General features: G+C 43.2%; 1 protein-coding gene across 1 annotated transcript in view; it reads left to right on the plus strand.

Annotated features, from left to right (window-relative positions):
• Positions 1-19,008, plus strand: part of CAMK1D (calcium/calmodulin dependent protein kinase ID) — a 1,511,583-nt gene that overhangs the window by 966,288 nt on the left and 526,287 nt on the right. The gene's annotated exons all lie outside the window — the stretch shown is intronic.

A 19,008-nucleotide genomic window follows, 5' to 3' on the forward strand; every position in this document is an offset into this window, starting at 1 on the left:
TGAAGTGAATTCCTAGTACTTGTGAAGGAAAGACATTTCTGAGTTGTATATAAATTATATTTTCTGTTCCTAGGATGGCTATTCTTTTAGGTAAATGCCTTAGCAGCCAAAGTATGTAACATTGCAAATCTTGGTAATAGCTTGTCTTTGGCCAGGTACAGTGCCCTGCTGCCTTTTGGCTAGGTTCAAACTGTAGAAGTACCGCATACATACTCACATTCATTCCACAAATAAAAAGTGGCAGCAAATCATAGTCATTCTATTCAAATCAAAATGTGTCTCTCAAATCAGGCAACTTGGGTGGAACCAGAAGTAAATTAATGGAGTTCTTCACACCATGACGGCCAAGAGGATAGAAACCTTGAATGAGCTAGAATTTTCAGTGGTTTCATTCTGCAACTACTCTTTGCGAGCTGTAATTCAGTATCTGTTTTCTGACTGTAAAAACTATTAGTGAGTGCATATGGTAAGATCACTGTTCTCCTACATTTGTTTTTTTTATTTTCAGAGCTAGCCATCTGGCCAAATAGCCAAATTATGTGAATGGTACATAGAGTGTAAGGATAGCTTTTGTGTAATGGTATGAAAGGGGTGGGGGGGCGGGAATGGCATCAATATAAGGATAGAAACTGGACTGCATTCTGTATCCCAGTGGAAGTTACATTGTGGGCAATATGTTCCAAGAAGTTGTTCTCTATCTTGCGTTTGTTGATCACTCTGTTCCATGCTGCGGATGTTTATACGAAGGTTTGATGAAGACATTAGGATGTGAGAATTTTTCTGTAGGGCAGTTGATTCGGTTTGCAGTCGTGATTGGGCTCAAAGCTTTACAGAGCCTTAGTCCATGAACTGTAAGGTAACTAATCTCTATTTTAAATACATTACCTAGCAATTATGTTTATGTATGTCTGCCAATCAGAACCACCTTTGGTGCTTAATGCCAGGAAAGGCACTGTGCTATTCCTAGGCTCAAAAACTTTGCTAGAAAAACAGACATATGAGGAGAGCACATTCAGAGTGCCGCTGGTGTTGCAGGGTGCTTTATACAGGAGCCACTCTCCACCTAAACTTGGGAACCACCCAGGGTTCTCTGCTTCTTCTTTGCATATTTTATGAGACACTGTATGCCTGAAAGGTAATTGTTGTGACTTACACTGGATGCTCCCTTGGGAAGATTTCACTGCTGTTGCACAATGTGTACCTGAACTTTTTCTGTTAGCCTTTGTGAGTGGCGTAACACAAAATAAGGTACCCCCTTCAGAAAGTGATGAGGTGCCCCCGAGTCTCCCCGATAGTCATTGATCTTGGACTTAATGTGGACCACTTGGGGGTCACCCTCTCCATCTGCACCACAATGGGCTGCAGGGACCTGTGTTATGCCCCTTGCCCTTGTAAAGAGATGTGGCAATGGACTAACAGAAGGAACAATAGCAGAAGTGCATGATAGAGATAGTGAAAAGACTTGTTAATATAACTACTAAAAGCAGCAATGTTTGTACTTTACATTTCCCTGCAAAGATGTTTGGTATGAACAATAACAGGGGATAGGTTCAATAAACTAAAGAACTCCTTGTCATTGCTGGTGAGACTGAAAGCAGTATGATGGTGTGCAAATAACACAATGGGTGCTAATTAACTGAGAAAAATAATAGACCCAGCATAGTTCCTGGGGTTTTGAGCATTCAGAAAGAAGAAAAGGAGTAAACCTGATTGTCCCAATTCACTTTCGGTTACTGTGTTCGAACATGAATCCCAATGCAGATGCCTAACTTCCCTCCGCATATGCAACATGTTGAAATCTCCTAAAATGAAATACAGTGATCGATGGTAATAAAGCAAGCACCAGTGAAAGCACATGCGCATGCCCTGTATTTAGATGCGATGGATAGGAAGCTTCATCTGATCATTAGCTATTCATGTTTCTTGCCAAGATTTCTCTTTCCCTGGCCTAACTATCAATTAACTAATACATACAACAATACTCCTTTTCTCTAGCTAATGAAACCTTGAGAACGCATCTGCAAAAGAAAGAACATGCTGACCAGGCAAAGTACATTTCAAAATCAAGGCCTTAGGTCAGGCTAACTTCAACTAAACATTTAATGTGCATTTCAAATTTATGATTATACGTGCACAAATGTAACTTTCAAGATAAAGGCTAAAGTGAAATAAAGTATGCATGTTTACTTATGCAAATATACCTTGAACTGGAAATATAAAACATGAATAATGAATACATGGAAGCATTTTAAATGAACAGTAGCGTGCACGTTTACAAAGCTTCATTTTCTCAGTGGTTACATTTTATTAATGTGTTTAAATGTTCACACATGTTAATATTATTAAGGCAACAGTAAATATAATGTCAAATATAAATGTGAAATTGCGCAATGATAACATATAAAGGATGGAATCTAAATTGTGCTACTCCAATCCCAAGAGCTGTCAAGTCTGTGTTTTTATTTACATTGCACATGCTGTTTGTGCTGTAATCACAGCAAACTTTACACCTAAGTGACTCAAGCTTTCTGTCTGTCACAGATATTTAATATGATAGTGCGCTTTTAAGTTTGCAGACAAGGGTCAGTTAATCGACTGCTGGCCCTAGAGACTTAACATCCTGATTTCCTACATTTTTAACAGTTGTAGTTGTGCCGGCTTAACTCTTGCATGCTTTTTAAAATGCTGTAGACATTTCCTACAGCGCTTCTCAAGTCTGAGCAGCTGTTGATTTCCACTGTCACAAACACCAGTCGGCTGTGCTGGGTGCCTCAGTCACACGGCCTCCCTTGTTATAGTTCATTGAAGCAAAGTCAAACAGTAATTTAGTTAATTTATTGCTGACTTGTACTTTGCATTTTTAATCATATTAGCACGAGGCTGTGTGCAACATTTAATGAAAGAAAGAGCTAATTAGGCAGGATGCCAGAAAAAGAAACAAAGAAAAATGTCTGATAAAATGAAAACGCTCATGGTAATGTCTTAACGGGAAAATGCTGTGCATGCTGAGAGAGAGCCTTGATTAGCCCTAACCCGGCCTGTGACCCTCTTTTGCTCTGGTAATTGTCTAAGAGCTGGCATTCATCAAACCTTCATTTAGTTTCCATGTCCGGGTCATTTTTTATTGATCAAGAGATTCATGCTCCATAATTTGGCACTTTACCAGTTTGATGTTAAATAGGTGAAGCAGTATCGATAGAGATTTTTAATGAACCATCTCAAAAGAACAATAACTATCTCAATTTAAAGTCAAATGTTTCGTTTCAGAAGCCAGTCCAATAGTTCAGTAGCCTAGGCTAACAGGTAGGCTGTAGTAAACTGTATGTAAGCTGAAAGTCAAAGTTTCAGAAGTCCATGTGCTCTCTGATGGTCTGTGATGTACCTTTGAGTTGGGTATATCAGCATATTGAGGGGAGGCTGATCATACAATATGCTAAAAAAACGTATACCTTCTGTTAATATTAATTTAAAAACACATATGAAGTGAATGCTTTCAGTACATGACCGAATGCTTTAGAAATTCATAATATAAGTGGGAAGGCAAAGCGAAAATCCAGGGGCTGCTCCTCTGCTATGGCGGAGGAGCATCCCCTCCCCAGCCAACCTAAAAATGTGTCAGGGGGTCTAAATGCCAATACTATGGCAGGCTAATCACACTATCCCTAAGGTAAAGTGCTGCCTATATCGCACAAAAAAGAGAACTCACAACAGGAAAATGCGCTCAACATGATATGTGGTAGGGATCCCCCCTTGTATAATCTGGATAACCATCAACTTCTCGTTGTGATCAGTATTATCATTTGGTCAACCAGCTAAGGAGATGGTGTATCTCTTGATCATAGAGATCACCATACCAAAGATACTGGGCTGGGTCGCGCCAACATTCACTCTGAGAAACAAAGTGAACAACTAAGTAGGCGACCACGAGAAGGTAAAGAGCAGTGCAAAACACAAAGAATGTGAAGTGGTGAGTTAAAATAGGGTGGTGTGCACCAAAATGGAAAACATTTTATTAAGATGTGGACACATCCCCTAATTAAAAACAGAACAGTGCAAAATGCAGTTTAAACAAATAACTGCCAAAAAAAGGCCAACATTGTTTCAGCCGATCGGGCAAATAGTCCCTAGGCTTTCATCAGGGCCTCTGCTCTCAAATACATACACATGTGATGATTAGTGAAGTTTATCAAAAACATGAAACAAAATACTTGTTGTTATTCATGAATGCAATAACACAAATAGGTTGGAATAAATACAACCCGTAGAGTTCTGATCCTCCGCATCAAGGAATGCAGATGGCATCCAGCTTGACCGGGGACTGGACCTCACCTCACCTGGACCACGCTCAGGATATAGAGGCCCCGCTCTGTCCGTCGGTGCCTCAGGACTATTTTGAGTCTAGGGGGAGGCCCTGATGTATTTGACTGATGTATCGTCTTTCTCCCAATACTGCTCCAGCATTATTGAGTGAGACTCCTGTTTTTTTACCATCTGTAGTACCTTCTATTGGTCTGCCTCTATTTTTGCTTTGAAAAAAATGCAGACAACTTATGGGAGGCCTACAAGACAGTGCTAAGGGGACAAGCAATAGTCACGATTGTGAGGCATAAATGAGAGAAGCAGCGAGAAATGTTAGAATTGGAAGCCGCACTGCAGTAGAGACACGCCATGCGGCGGATCCCACGCCAACATCTTCACATACACTGTGCCTTAAGCAACAACAATACAGGGAACATTGCAAAGCTCACATCCACCAGACATACGGTATATGATGTTGGGTATAAAGCTGGGAAATTACTTGCCTGGCTAGACAAACGGGAGCAGGGAGCTAGGGGAATAGCACAAATACGGACGGCGGAAGGGCAACTAACCACAGACCCGCGAGACATAATACGTACACTACCGGGGCACTTCGGGGCAATTTATACACCCACATCTAACATTACAGAGGAAGGAGCCGCAACCACCCTTAAGGATATAGTCATGCCTAAGCTCACCCCTGAGGCTGCCCTTGAGCTCGAGGACGACCTCACGGAGGAGGAATTGCAAACCGCGATTCGATTACTGCAGTCAGGCAAAGCAATGGGACCAAATGGGGTCCCGATAGAGTTATATAAACATATGGCAGGCATTATCACTCCGCACCTTTTACGAATGTACCTGGATAGCCTAGAGAGGGGAGAACTGCCGCTCGATCAGCGATTGGCCACGATAGTGGCGATCCCAAAGCCTGGAAAACCCCCGACTGAATGCACCTCCTACCAACCAATATCGCTGCTCAATGCAGAGGTCAAGATACTTGCCAAGGTACTGGCCAACAGGCTGACCCCTCAACTCCCACATCTAATTCATCCGGACCAATCCAGCTTCATGCCGGACAGAAACACCGCTCTAAATCTCAGACGCCTGCAAGGGGTTTTGCCTAGGATCCCAGCCTTGCAGGAACCGGCGGTGGTGATCTCCCTTGACGCGAAGATGGCCTTTGACATGGTTGAATGGAAGTTCCTCTTCATGGTTCTTCACCATCTAGGTTTCGGACCTAAGTTCTGTGCATGGATCCGCCTCCTATATGCCAGTCCCCTGGCATGCGTGACGGCCAACGGTCATCTCTCTGATGACATCCCACTAGCTAGAGGAACGCGCCAGGGATGCTCGCTATCGCCGATCCTTTTCGCATTAGCACTTGAGCCCCTGGCGGCATGGATCAGGAGAGAACAGCAACTGAGAGGCATTCAATGGGTGGATGGGTGGGAAGACCGTATTTCCCTCTACGCAGATGACATTTTAGTGTATTTGACCAACCCTGAACACTCCTTGCGGGTCCTCCTTAAGATATGTGATAGTTTTGGGAGAGTATCTGGATACACCATTAACTGGTCCAAATCCATTATGTATGTGCTACATGGCCCTATACCACAACTTCCAGTCGATTGCCCACTTCTTATATCACAGAACTCGTTTAAGTATCTTGGTATTCATGTCACACCTAACCAGTCGGAATTTCTGAAGAGGGACATGGCGCATTGGGAGGCACTCCCTTTAACATTGCTAGGGAAAGCGACATTGTTTAAAATTATGGCCTTGCCTCGATTTCTGTACGTCCTTGAGAACACTCCGTTTCCAGTGCCCCTGAAGCACTTCAAACAAATAGCGGCCCAGGTGTCTGCGCTGCTATGGGGAAACAAGCCGGCACGCATTGCACAGACGAAGCTACACAGAGGGTGGTATGATGGAGGAGTGGCACTTCCTAATATTCAATTATACTACTGGGCGGCGCACCTCAAAGTCATCAACCAATGGATACACGCCCCACAGAGCGATCCAGCATATCAGGCAGACAGGCTCCAGGTGGGTACCGCAAATGTGCTAGCGGCTCTCTATAACAAAGGCCAACATGCAAAGCTAATTGGCCCTACAAAACACACGGTGATGATATGGCACACAGCACAGACTCGGCTGGGTTGGAAGGGAGTCATTACTCGGCTCACCCCACTTTGGGACACCAAACGACGAGGGCACCTGAGAAATAGTAAGGCATATCCACAGTGGGCGACCTATGGGACAAGGGGACGGTTATCCCATTTGCGCGACTTAGACAGTTATATGACCTAGCACCTTCCGAGGCTTTTCGTTATGCACAGATTAAACACGCATTATTGGCGGTACTCCCCCCAGACACTGATGTCCTGGAGGCCTCACCGTTAGAGGACAGGCTCCTCACAGAGTACATGCAGAAGCGGGCCACATCCTTCACATACTGCAAACTGATTAATAACTTACCGGATCCTACAGTAATCCTCCGAGGGAGGTGGGTAACAGACGTGGGGGAATTGGACGACACAGAGTGGCAGGAGGCATTGTCTTCTCCCAAAGAGGTGGGCATACCCTCACGCCTCCGGCTGGTGCAGCTCAAAATATTACACCGCACATATCATACCAGATACAATTTGCATAAAATGAATAGAGCACAGGATCCATATTGTCTAAGAGGCTATGGAGAGGAAGGCACCTTTTATCATACATTGTGGGATTGCCCCAAGATAACCGACTATTGGAAAATGATCTTAAGAACAGTGTCACAAACGGTGGGAGTGTCACTAGTTCCTGAACCACGCAGGTGTCTACTAAATGTGTGGGAGCCTAACGACTTAGCGCGCCCTGCGCAAACATGGGCAACCATGGGCTTAATGTTAGCTAAGCGTAACATAGCACAGAAATGGGGGGCAGTGGAGGGACCGTCGCTAACCGCTTGGTGTAAGGACATGGACATGGCTATGCTGGCCGAAAAAGCAGTGTTCGTAAATCGGAAATGCCCCCGGAAATGGCACAAGATATGGGGACCAAGGAACAAATATAGGGGGGATAAATGTGAGCCGCTGCCAGAGTGGGAAGATGACAGCTCAGATGTTGAGGAATAATGTATTCCCGATGTGGAAGATGCCATTGATAAACTTTGTACAAGCGTTGGAAATGTAATGGGAGGGTTGAAGTATATGACTACTGTAACATATGATACTGTTCAACCTGATTTTATTGCCAAATTTGTGAATGAAAACAATAAACAGAATTTGAAAAAAAAAAAATGCAGACAGCTCTACCTAGGTTGTTAATGAGCTGCCACAAGCTGAGGACGTCAAAGGCAGGCAGCTTAGCGCAACATCTATGGTCTAACCTGAACACAAAACGATGGTTAGCGGGGCATGGCTACTTGTCAAGTGGGCTAAAAACCCTAGGCCTGAGCGAAGTTTGGGACCTATACTTTAGCCAAAACGAGTTCAAAAGGCTATCAAAAATAAATGCAAAAAAGCTCTCCTCTATGGAAGACAAGGCATGTCTTGCAAGAAGAAGCCACGGTTGGATGACCCTCACATCATATGATCAGCTGACACCTCAGAGTTCACTAACTTTTCCATTCAGTGCATGCACCAAACTCTGCTTTTTAAAACTAAGAATGGGGGTGATCAACTTGTCCTGCCATCTCTCCAAATGGAAAAGAGATCATGCCCCGGAACCATGTCGGTTTTGCAGCAACCATAGGGAAGACATAACACACGTTCTGTGCCTATGTCCAGGCCTCTTGAAGGAAAGAAGGACCCTTCTACGGAGGAGCTGGAACAACAAGGAAGTCAGATCATGTTGAGCCACTTTATTGGCCAGTGTTGATACCCGGAAAACAAACTTAAACTGTGCACTGGTGAGGTTCATGGACCCTGCAGCAAAATAATTAGGGGAGGGGATATGTCGACCGCTACCTCAGCCATAGGCTCAGACTCCTGGATCTCCACAATAGCTGGATAACTTTCCTGCGGGCATCCAGACACAGGAAAAAATGTTGGAGACATCAATACAAAACCGCTACCAAAAGGGGATTGGCGTATGGGCTGGGCTACTATGGGGCTTAAATACAACCTGGGTCACGACCGCAAATGCCCTTATAGGATCCCCTTCACAGGCATTTGTACATTGCACCTACAAGAGAGCTCTGACACGTGGGGGGCCGGGTGTTTTTTCTGCTAAAGGAACCGGGGCTCTATTTATTAAATTCAATAAGTGTCATATTTTTATCTTTTGTACTTTGCAAAGGTTTTTTAAATCATGCAATAAAATATTATTATTATTATTATTATTACTTAGGTTGTTAAAAACTGCAAATTAAACTAGGCAGCATTGCTGCCTAGAAGCCAAGCCCTGCTGTCGCCAAGCTGTTTCCCTAATGTGCATGTGTAGGAATTTTCTCACACAGAGCTTGCAGAATGAAGCCTACCCCTACGAGGATTCAGTACACCTGCAAGTGCAATTGTCTAGTGTTTTTGTTTGCTGGTGTTTTGTGAAAAGTCACCTCCTCTTTCTACTGCGACCAGGGGCTGCGTTGAATACCTGGATATGGGGTTTAATTATGGGATAGTTGAAGGAGAGTTAGTCCCCTGACTTTCTACATAGCACGTATATTTTGTATTGCATCTTGTCAGCAGACTATATCAAGTCATTAATATTACCCTCACACTCCCGATTCGAATTACTAATCCACATAAAATGCTGACTCTGATTAAGGAGGCAAGCTCAGCATTTAAGAGCAGTTAATGTAAAACTTAGTTACATGTTTCTTGAGTTGCAGTGAGGCAAAAGATTAGCCATTCCTATCTTAACAAAATTGCTGTTGCCCCTGCAGTTATGCCCTTTGTCAACTTGAAAATCTTCCAACCTTTACTTTTCACCTTCAAAGTGTTTCAAATTGAGAGTGGAGTTTGTATTCTGAGTATGAGGTTATTTCAATTTCACAATGCTTGTTCATTTCTTTGATGACAAAGATATACATCAAAAGGTGCTTTTATAATGTGCTGTTCATAGGTATTAAGCTACAGTTTGCAACAATTATTAGGCTGGAGGTTTTACCTTACAATCCAGTGAATGGCCTCAGTCTGTCATTAGTCTGTTAATAATCCCCAATCCATCCATGTGACACAATCAGGGCTATTCATTTCTTGTTAACTTTGTATTAGTGGGAGAAGTTGCACTGAGGTCATTACACCAAAAGGTTGTGATTTTCAAAGACTATTAAGCCCTGAATCTGAGGTCTTAATGTTTGATCTGACTAGACAGGGTTTGTTAAATAGTACTTCACTGGAGGTCTTGAAAAAAGGATTGAAAGGGACAGTTCAAGAGCAGAGTTATGCTTCGGGTTGGACCCATTATACTGGCATGAAACAATTCGACACACTTTGCACTGTCTCATTGCCAAAATATGTGCCAATGTATTTATTAGCTGATGTTTAGAGGTATGTGGTCAGGCAAAGAGGTGTGGCATGGAAAACGCCCTTTATGGTAAAACTAGCTGCCCGTCTCCACGTTGTCCGGGTATAAAAAAGATTTACCTGAAGGACAGCAAACTTTACCGAACGCTACCCCACCGCTTTCCAATGCAGCAGGTGTCTTAGAATGCACACGCCCACACACAACAACGCTGAAGGGCACGCACACCTCACGACGTGCATGAACGCTAATCTCATCATAGTGAGATTAGCGTTCGTGCACATCGTGAGGTGTGCGTGCTGTTCAGCGATGTTGTGTGTGGGCGTGTGCATTCTGAGACGTGTGGGCGTGTGCATTCTGAGACGCCTGCGTTTATCCCCGGTTGAGATCGGTAACGCTTATGCCCACAAAGGTTGCTTTGCAACATATGTTATTAACGCCGCCTGAATGGCAATGTGCGTGAATGCGGCGCACCTTGTGTCTTCTATACAGACGTGTGAGAAGTGATTATAACTCGTAAATTGAATGGCGCGCTACTGAATGTCGCGGTCATTTTTTTGTTATAAAATTTGTGGCACGCCCCTCTGAGAACGCTGTTGTGGTATGCCCCTCTCACAAAGTATAATGTGTGTACTTTGACACGGCTACGACCATGCCCCCGACATGGCCACGGCCCTCTGAGTGTCTAGTTTGACACGCCCACGCCCCTCTGACAACGGTTACAGCCACAAAGTAAAATGTGTGTAGTTTGACACGCCCACGAACACGCCCCTGACACGCCCACGCCATCACCCACGCCCACAAGGGACTACTTTATCCCTAAGGTTCTTTGACGTTTCTAATGTATATGGTGGCCACCTGTATAGCATATGTCCATCTGCTGCAACTCCCCTTTCCAATGCTGTATTGGGTGTTGTGATTGGTGGTGTATTTCTTGAGTTTACCCGCCTCAAAGGTTTCAGCTCTCTCTTTATAATAGTAGTATGGATAGGTTACGGGACTTGCCTCCTATTTTAATAATTTGCTTTATAAGTAAGCAACACCGCAAAGTTAGAGAGCTCTTGTTATCAGATGGGAAAATTAGAATCACACGTGCAGCCCTTAGGTCTTTGTTCTCAGACCCAATTTTTAATATTTGTTACCAGCTTTTCTATTTTTTCAAAAACTACAGTTTCAGAAGTGTGCACATTTGTTTGTTTGTGCAAATGAATATAATTGGCATGCTGAATGCTGTTGGCTTTTTTATCTTGCGTATTATCTAATAAATAACTAAGTGAGCCTGAGATTTTAAATGTTCTCACATACAGACATTTACATGAATGTTAGAAGAATGTTTGAAGAACTCGAATTTCCAAATGGATTACTTAAAAATGTATTTAGAGGGGAGTGTGCCTAAGGGTTGCAAATACCAGCTACTCAAGTTCAAATCTTCAGTGTGTTATTGGTCATCTGGGTTGAGAGATTGAATAATTACGTTAATATATACAAGTCATTCAGAGGAAACAGGATAAGGAGCATCCCACATGTCAACAACTGTGTTATTTTACTTGGAAAATGAGATTACATTGCCAATCTGTGTGGGATGTTTACTGTGAGTGGATAAGAATGCAATTCAACCTTCATATCTCATATAACCAGCTCTGAAACGCCAACAACCCAGCACAAGTATGTATCAGTTTAAAAACTCTTATATAAGTCAATACCTCCCACTGACAAACTGAAATATTTACAGAGGGGGTAGAGTTGCAAATGAATTCCCTCAAAGTTGTCTAACCCAATCGCCCAAAAATAAAAGGCAGCTTTCAGCGAGGAATCTCAGGCAGGGCATAAGTGCATGTGGTTTAAAGTGATATGTTTCTCTCAGAGAAAACACGTTTAAAGTGTTTTAGCAATATCAAAGCAGCATCAGGTAAGGGAATTAAATAGATTAAATCCCCAAACCAATTAATCAAGAAATATTAAAATTGAATGAATAAAATGACACCGAAATAACAAAAATAGCGACTGGGCAAGGAGTCATAGATTTAAAAAAAAAAAGACAAATAAGTCTTTAGAAAACATAGAAGGTCGCAACAGTCAACGTTATTCTATGAGTATGTGTTTTTCAAAAAACAAAGGAAACCCCCTAAAGAATGGTCTTAAAAAGTTCCGTTTTTAGGTAAATGCCTTCTATTCAAATAAAACTTAAATACTTTTTTTGCAGCAAATATCTGTTTAATTTTCACCGGTAGTTAAACATTCCATTCTTCAGTCCTGTTGCTTAAATTGTTCCCAAACTGTCAAGAACTTCCCTGGGAAAGAATACCATGGATTCAAGAGAGAGAGACTTGTCTACCCCTCTCCGTTAGGGCTAAAACAACAGTCCGGTGACAACATCATAGAAAACTGTTACTTCCTCCTGGTACCTCAAAATGTTCTGCAACCTAGGGTACCAGAGCACATATAACAGTGGCAGACAGGTTGAATCACTTTCTACTGCATGTCGTCAGGTAAAATTCACTGGTCTGCTTCCTAGATGCCCTTTGTGTTCTTGGTGTTCCTTTGGACTTCAAGAGAACAACATCCACAGCTTTGGGTTCAAGTGGAAGTAGGACCCAATTCTTCAGTCATCTTCGCTCAGCAGGGATAGACTGAATATGGTTTTACTCCTTCTTTCCTTCACCAAATTCCAGGTGAAGTATATGAATGCAGAGGAGCATTCATAGGGTTCAAGTCAAAGACACGGTTATCATATCATTGTAGGTGTAACTGGTTTCTAAGTCAGAAAATGGAATGTTGCTTAAAGAAATGAAAGCAGTCCTGTTACCTTGTTTTTACCTTCTTCACTTCTTTGTTTCTAGTCTGAGGATTTATTGGCTGCAGATGTGTCAACAGCTACTGTGGAGGGTGCTGGTTGTGATTGCGTTGTAGATGTTGCAACTGCTTTTGAAAATAGCACGGGCTGGCAAAAGCAGCTAGTGGAGTTCCATCAGGGTGGGGTTGATGTAATCATATTTCCTCAGGCCCTTGATGAGGATGCTGCTTGTAAGAAATTGGAGTACTAGTTGAGGGGAGTGTGAACCCAACTCAAATGATGATCACAATCCTTGTCAGCGTGAACCACTAAAGTCACTAAATAAACTTGTGCTTAACCCCCCTGCACAAGGGCTTACCTTAGAGGCAATTTGTAAAGGGTTTATGCAGTACTCAAACAGTTACAACGTGAAAACACAACACTAGAACAATCCCGCAACAATTTAGAACAATTGCTAATATTTTAATAAATAAAATGAAACCAAAATTTAAAAAAAAACAATAAATAGAACTGGAGATATGAATTTTTTAATTTTGAATTAAAAATGTCACCAAAAAGTACAAAGCTCCAACCGCGATTATCCCACAATAGACTGTGCCAAAGTCAAAATTTAAGGCATGACTACAATGGAGCATGCCTTGGATACAAGGAGAAGATTGATTCCTGTGGAAGGTTTACCTTCTCACTTATAACTTTTATGGAGTAAAAGTGGCATTAGCGAGTCATTCATCGGCAAGCTGCAAGCCAGATCTGAATCAGGGCTCAACAACAGTGGCTTGCTGAAAAGTGGGGTCCTTGTGCGGGTGTCAATGAAGAGGGAAAGCTCTGAGCAGGTGAAGTCCAAATTCTGTGCCCGGAAGGCCTCGATGTCAGTCAGATGCTGCTCAGCATCAGTCCTGATGAAGCCCTCTGTGTTGGGATTCAGAAACTTTTCTGGAAGTCAGCTCTCCTTCATTGGGGCAAACCAGCAAGCTGAGACCAACCGGTGATTCGACATCGACGGCTGCGACTTTGGTTGCAAGCCTAGTCTCTTTCAGTTCTCCAGGCAGAAAGTGGGCAAAACGTTTCTAAGTTCCTCTTCTTGCAGTTTGGAACAGGAGGAGTACACTTTACCACCAGCCAAGGGTACAGGATGTGGGAGTGCACCACTTGTGGGTTAGGATGTATTCCAAAAGAGCACAGTAGCATTGTTCATGGCTAGTCCTGAATTCCCCAAGGAAATCGTTGAAACAGATCTAAAGCCCTTTTGTTTGGTGGCTCATGCATGATGAAAGGGAAACACAAGAAATACTAAAATTGGCATTTCAAATATTTATTGAAGCAATAAGATTCTTCTGTAAAATATGTACACTGCAATTTCCAATAGAAGGAAACAAAACAGATTAATCAGCATCACTAGAATGGTAAAGAATATGAACAGTGCAACCAAAGTGTTGTTACATAGATTATATGCTTGCCTATCAGTATTATTGTAGTTATGCTTCTACCTTGCGCTCCCTATCCTAGTGTGTCTAGGGTAGGTGATCTTGGCAGAATCCCTGAGGGTGATCTAACTCCCCAGTTCACGATTTGTTTGTTTCATTTGGGAGCCTGACTTGGTGTAGAGCTAGGCACCGTCCTTCTCGGGAGGTAAAAAGCATATATGGGCTGGAATTCTGGCATAGGGTGGCCTCGAAAGTTTCAGCCTCTAACTAAACAAAGGAGTGATGTTGTTTACATAATAAACTTCACCCATGTTGCGATGCCGAAGCCCAAGTCAGGCTGCTATAATTTATTCTAACCTGATTGAGCTGTCGATGAGCGAATAAAAACAAACAACAACACCATGCTTCATTGTGATTAGAAGTGGGATTGATAGTCATGCAGGACATGGTTTGAGGTGATGTGATCTTTACTTTTTTTAATGCACTGCTTTTCAATTATATTGTCGATAAAGGATAGCTGAGTGATGGTCTGTACATGGCAAGGTCTAATCTAGTATGAGTTTCTTCAGGAGTAGGAGGATCTGGCCCATCATGAGTGCTTTAGGGAAAATGCCTTGAGTGAGGCAGCTATTGATGATTGTGAGCTGGGGTGAGAAAGCTTCTTCACAGAGGGCCTTGATGAGGGATAACAGTGAGACATAATCTTCATAGGTAATGGTGTTGTGCATTTAGAGGATGTCAGTAAGGGCTTTGAGAGACAGGGGTTTGAAAGAGAACTATTCAGGGGGGGCAGCAGGGAGGAGTGTGTGTCAGAGGAGATTGGTGTTGTCAGTGCACCGTCAGATCTTGTGTATTTGTTTTATTGAATAAGTGGCTGATGACATTGTGCTTGTCTGTGGACTGTGGGATAGGAGGGTGAGGCAGGGTGCTGATGTAGTGTTTCATTGCTTTGAAGAGTGTTCTTCTTTTGGTCGCAGCTTGAGTCAATGTTCTGATATCCAGGTGGACTGGGGTCTCAAGATATACTGACAACTGATCAGGAGTTGGTGGAAGATAGTGAACCAAACATTACAACGTATCCAATCTGGGCTCTTCTTATTTATTTCAGCACTCCTTCTGGTTTATGATTAAAAGAGTTAAAAAAAACCAAGTCTAGTTTTCCAAAGTGGGAACAGGCTATTTAAGCTGTTGGATCTTTGCCACGCTGCCCATGAGCTTGTATATTACAATGAGGTATCGTATGTTCCCCAAAAATAAAAATCCTACTGAAACTGGTCTTGTTTCCCTACTAACCCTTGACTGAGAGGGACCTAGACCTTTGCTTTTACATAAACAAGAAACTTCCAGACTTCCTGTCTGTTCTTTGTGTGGCCGTTTGGCATCAACTTCTTTCCACTCACATTCCTCAGATAAGTATAGATTAATCAATTTGTAATTAGCCACCCCCAATCTTCCAGCCAGGAATCTTCTAGAAAGTCAGCTGTGCCAGAAGGGTTTTGTTCTCCAGGACAACTGAAATGAGGGTTGTTTGTTCACAGCTATTACTGGACAGCTCTAATCTTAAGAAATCTAATTACAATAACTGGAGGAGACAAGAGTCTGGCACAATGAGCTTGTGTGGCTCCATAACCCAGGCATAGATCAATGACTTTTCTAAAGATCACCTTTGTTGCATGTATATAAAAAGTATATAAGCTCACCAATGAAATTGATTTTTATTACAGAAAAAAATGCAGCACTGATGGATCCTCTTCATGGTACCTAGGCTAAATTAGGAATTTAGGGGATTTATACCAAAATGAGGCCTTTGCAAATGCCCTGGCTGCTATAGCATGCAGTTACCCGCATTGTGGAAATCTGTTACTGTAGAGACATTGAAATCTGTCTAGTTTGCATGTCTCACTTCATAAAAACTGACTCACATTGTGTAGTAGGCTCCTCTACAACACCTGTTTAAATTCTTCACATCTGTACGCAGGTTCAACTCCCAACTGTGCAGATTATCACCTTTCATACCCCAGCCATCTCTTCAGTTTGCAGATCAAGAGCACAACACCACAACCCTTTCCTTTTCGTTTACTGAATTTGCATAAATGTCAATCCCTTTTCAAAAGAAGCTCTTACCCAGCCGGGGTCCGTGCAGGTAACAGCGGTGGGGATTTCGAGGGACGATGCTGAGCGAAGACTAATTATTTATTTCATTTTCCCTCTGCATCGTTCGACGAAACCCCCCCTTACCCGGCCCCACCGCTGTTACCTGCACGGACCGCGGCTGCTCTTACCAGTGATACCTCTATTTTGCACTCGCAGCTCAGAGGATGGAGGAAAAAGCTGTGTATTATCTCTGAAAACAATTAATTCGACGGCAGGGGTGTGGCAAGGATGCCATGGGCCCTAATGCAGGCAAGGAAAATGCACCCCATCCCAGATTCTCCCATAGGGTAGAAAATGCCTTGCATCGGAGGCAGTGAACCTGTGCACACTGGGACCCTGTTGACACAGCACCTACTGAACTAATAGCAACACCAGAACTCCACAAGAAAGAACGATTAAATCATATTATGCACCACTAAACACAGACAACATGTATTGACTCAATACATTCCAAACGAATACATGCACAAGTCTGCAAGTAATTCATGAATAAGCCTTGAGTACAGCGTCAAATTGGCTAATATAGCAATCTGGAAGTGCCACATAGCCCGGTTTGGAAGGTCAGTGTGTGGGCTGCTTTCGTGGCTATGTGTGGGCTAGTGTTGTTTTTTTTTCCAGTTCAAGAAGTCTTTATTCGATTGATTCATCATAAAAGACATAAATACAATTACACAAAAACATATAAAAACATATAAAACCAGTATTAAATTATCAGCATCGAGTTGACTTCATACAGAACTATACAAAAATTTAAAAATTTACAAAAATTTAAAATATTGTCATGTATACCATATTATCACAATACATATAAAAGATTTAAGCAGTCTCTGCTGTATTGTGTTTAATAAACCTGCATCTAATCACCCATGCCCACCCAAGAAACTTAGCAACCCCCACAACAATAAATGGATCCAGATTAGTTTTTAACAGTCTCAAGGCTTCAGCAGCTGATCTGGTACCTAGCAGTCTACATATTGGTATGAGCCACTTAGTTCTAGGGGCTGTGTATAGGGGGCACACATACAAAAGGTGAGAGAGACTTTCCCCTGTGCCCTGACAGTTAGCACAGTGCCCCAAACTGCCCGTTCCCCACTTTTTAGTGAAATCCCCCAGAGGGAGAGTACCACATCTGAATTGAAAAAAAAGTTTGCGGTCCAATGGTTTGGTGATGGTTTCCCAATACCTTTCTAACCTAGGAGAATCTTTATGAACCATAAATTGGCCAGAAAGACTGCTCGTACTCGTATTTAAGAAAATGTTGTGCGTCACCCATTCCCAATAGCATTTTTTGAGCTCATTTTTTGATGGGAATTTGGCTGTCTCGGGCGAAAACCACAACTCGTTAAGGCCCAAAGATAGTAAGGTGGCCCTAAGATCTTTAAACCAACCAATTTTGGTGGCTCCAGGACTATTTTTTACCTCCAGGCATGCTTCCGCGTAGTGGTGTAAATCAGGCGTCGTCCACAGGCGTCGCCAAAATGATAAGGGCCGATATTTGGCATAGTCAACCACCGAGTGGCAGCCCAAATCAAATAATAAAGGGAGTAAAGGAGTTGACTGGGGCAGACCTGTTGCCATCCTTATAAACCTATTTTGGGCATGTTTCAGGGAATCCAGATTACTTCCACCCCAGAGCTCTGCTCCATATAACACCGCTGACAGTACCTTCCCTCCATAGATCTTCATCAGCGGTGACATGGGCTTCGTGAATGACCCCTTGTGTTCCTTAATCAAGGCTCCGCCCAGCTGCTGATGTTTCAGGGTCATGAGCTCAATCTGATGAGTCCAACTAAGGGTGTCACTGAAAGTAACACCCAAATAGGTGAAGTACTTGGTCTGCTCCAGGGGGGTGTCCCCCATAACAACCCTAGCGTTGACCTGCTTGTGCCCCCTCATCACCATGAATTTGGTTTTGGCTACGTTCACCTCAAGCTCATGTTCGCTGCAGAAACTCTCAAACCTCGACAGTGCATGCTGGAGGCCCTGTCGGGTTCGTGAAATCAGGAGAGTGTCGTCAGCGAACATGAGCAGGGGGATTTTCATGCCAGCCAAACTCGGAGCATCAGTGGGAAATCCGTCGAAGTACTTGGTAACTCTATTAATGTATAGAGAAAACAAGGTTGGTGCCAAAACGCATCCCTGTCTGACACCTTTCGACACAGGGAATTTCTTAGTCACCTCACCAGGTTTGCCCCATCTTACAAAGGCATAGGTCTCTGTGTGGAGATTAACTATAATGCGGACCAAAGAGGGAGGCATACCCATTTCTAGAAGGCTATTCCAGAGCCCAGCCCTCGGGACAAGGTCAAACGCAGACCGAAGGTCTACGAATGCCGCAAATAAGTTTCCTTTGCCCAGGGTGACCGTCTTCCAGTGTAAAAGCATGAAACGAAAAGCCTGGTCCAGTGTGCTTACGTGAGGTCTAAACCCAGCTTGGAGAGGAGTGAGTACATTAAATTCCTCAATCCATGCCTGGACCCTAAATAAGACAAGGCGAGAAACTATCTTCTGTACCGCATCAATAAGGCTGATCGGCCGGTAGTTGGAAGGAACCGACCGATCACCCTTCTTGAAGATGGGCAGGATCTCAGCACCAGCCCATGAATCAGGAACCTTTGCACCCCTAGCCAAAGAGTTTGCCAAATACAGAAGATAAGGTACCCATAAGTCCCGGTCCTCTTGGAAAATATCTGCTGGGATGCAGTCCGGGCCGGGCGCTTTGCCCCTAGGGATGGCATTCAAAACGTTTTCAACCTCTTTAGCAGAAAACACAAGGATGTCACTAGTCAGTGGCCAGCCAATGGGAGCAACCCCCACCCTAACACACCTAAACTGTTCCTCAAAATAAGACACCCAAGCACGAGGGTCAACAGAAGCAGGACTAGG

Source organism: Lissotriton helveticus, chromosome 1_1, assembly GCF_964261635.1.
Source record: "Lissotriton helveticus chromosome 1_1, aLisHel1.1, whole genome shotgun sequence".
NCBI classification, from domain to species: domain Eukaryota; kingdom Metazoa; phylum Chordata; class Amphibia; order Caudata; family Salamandridae; genus Lissotriton; species Lissotriton helveticus.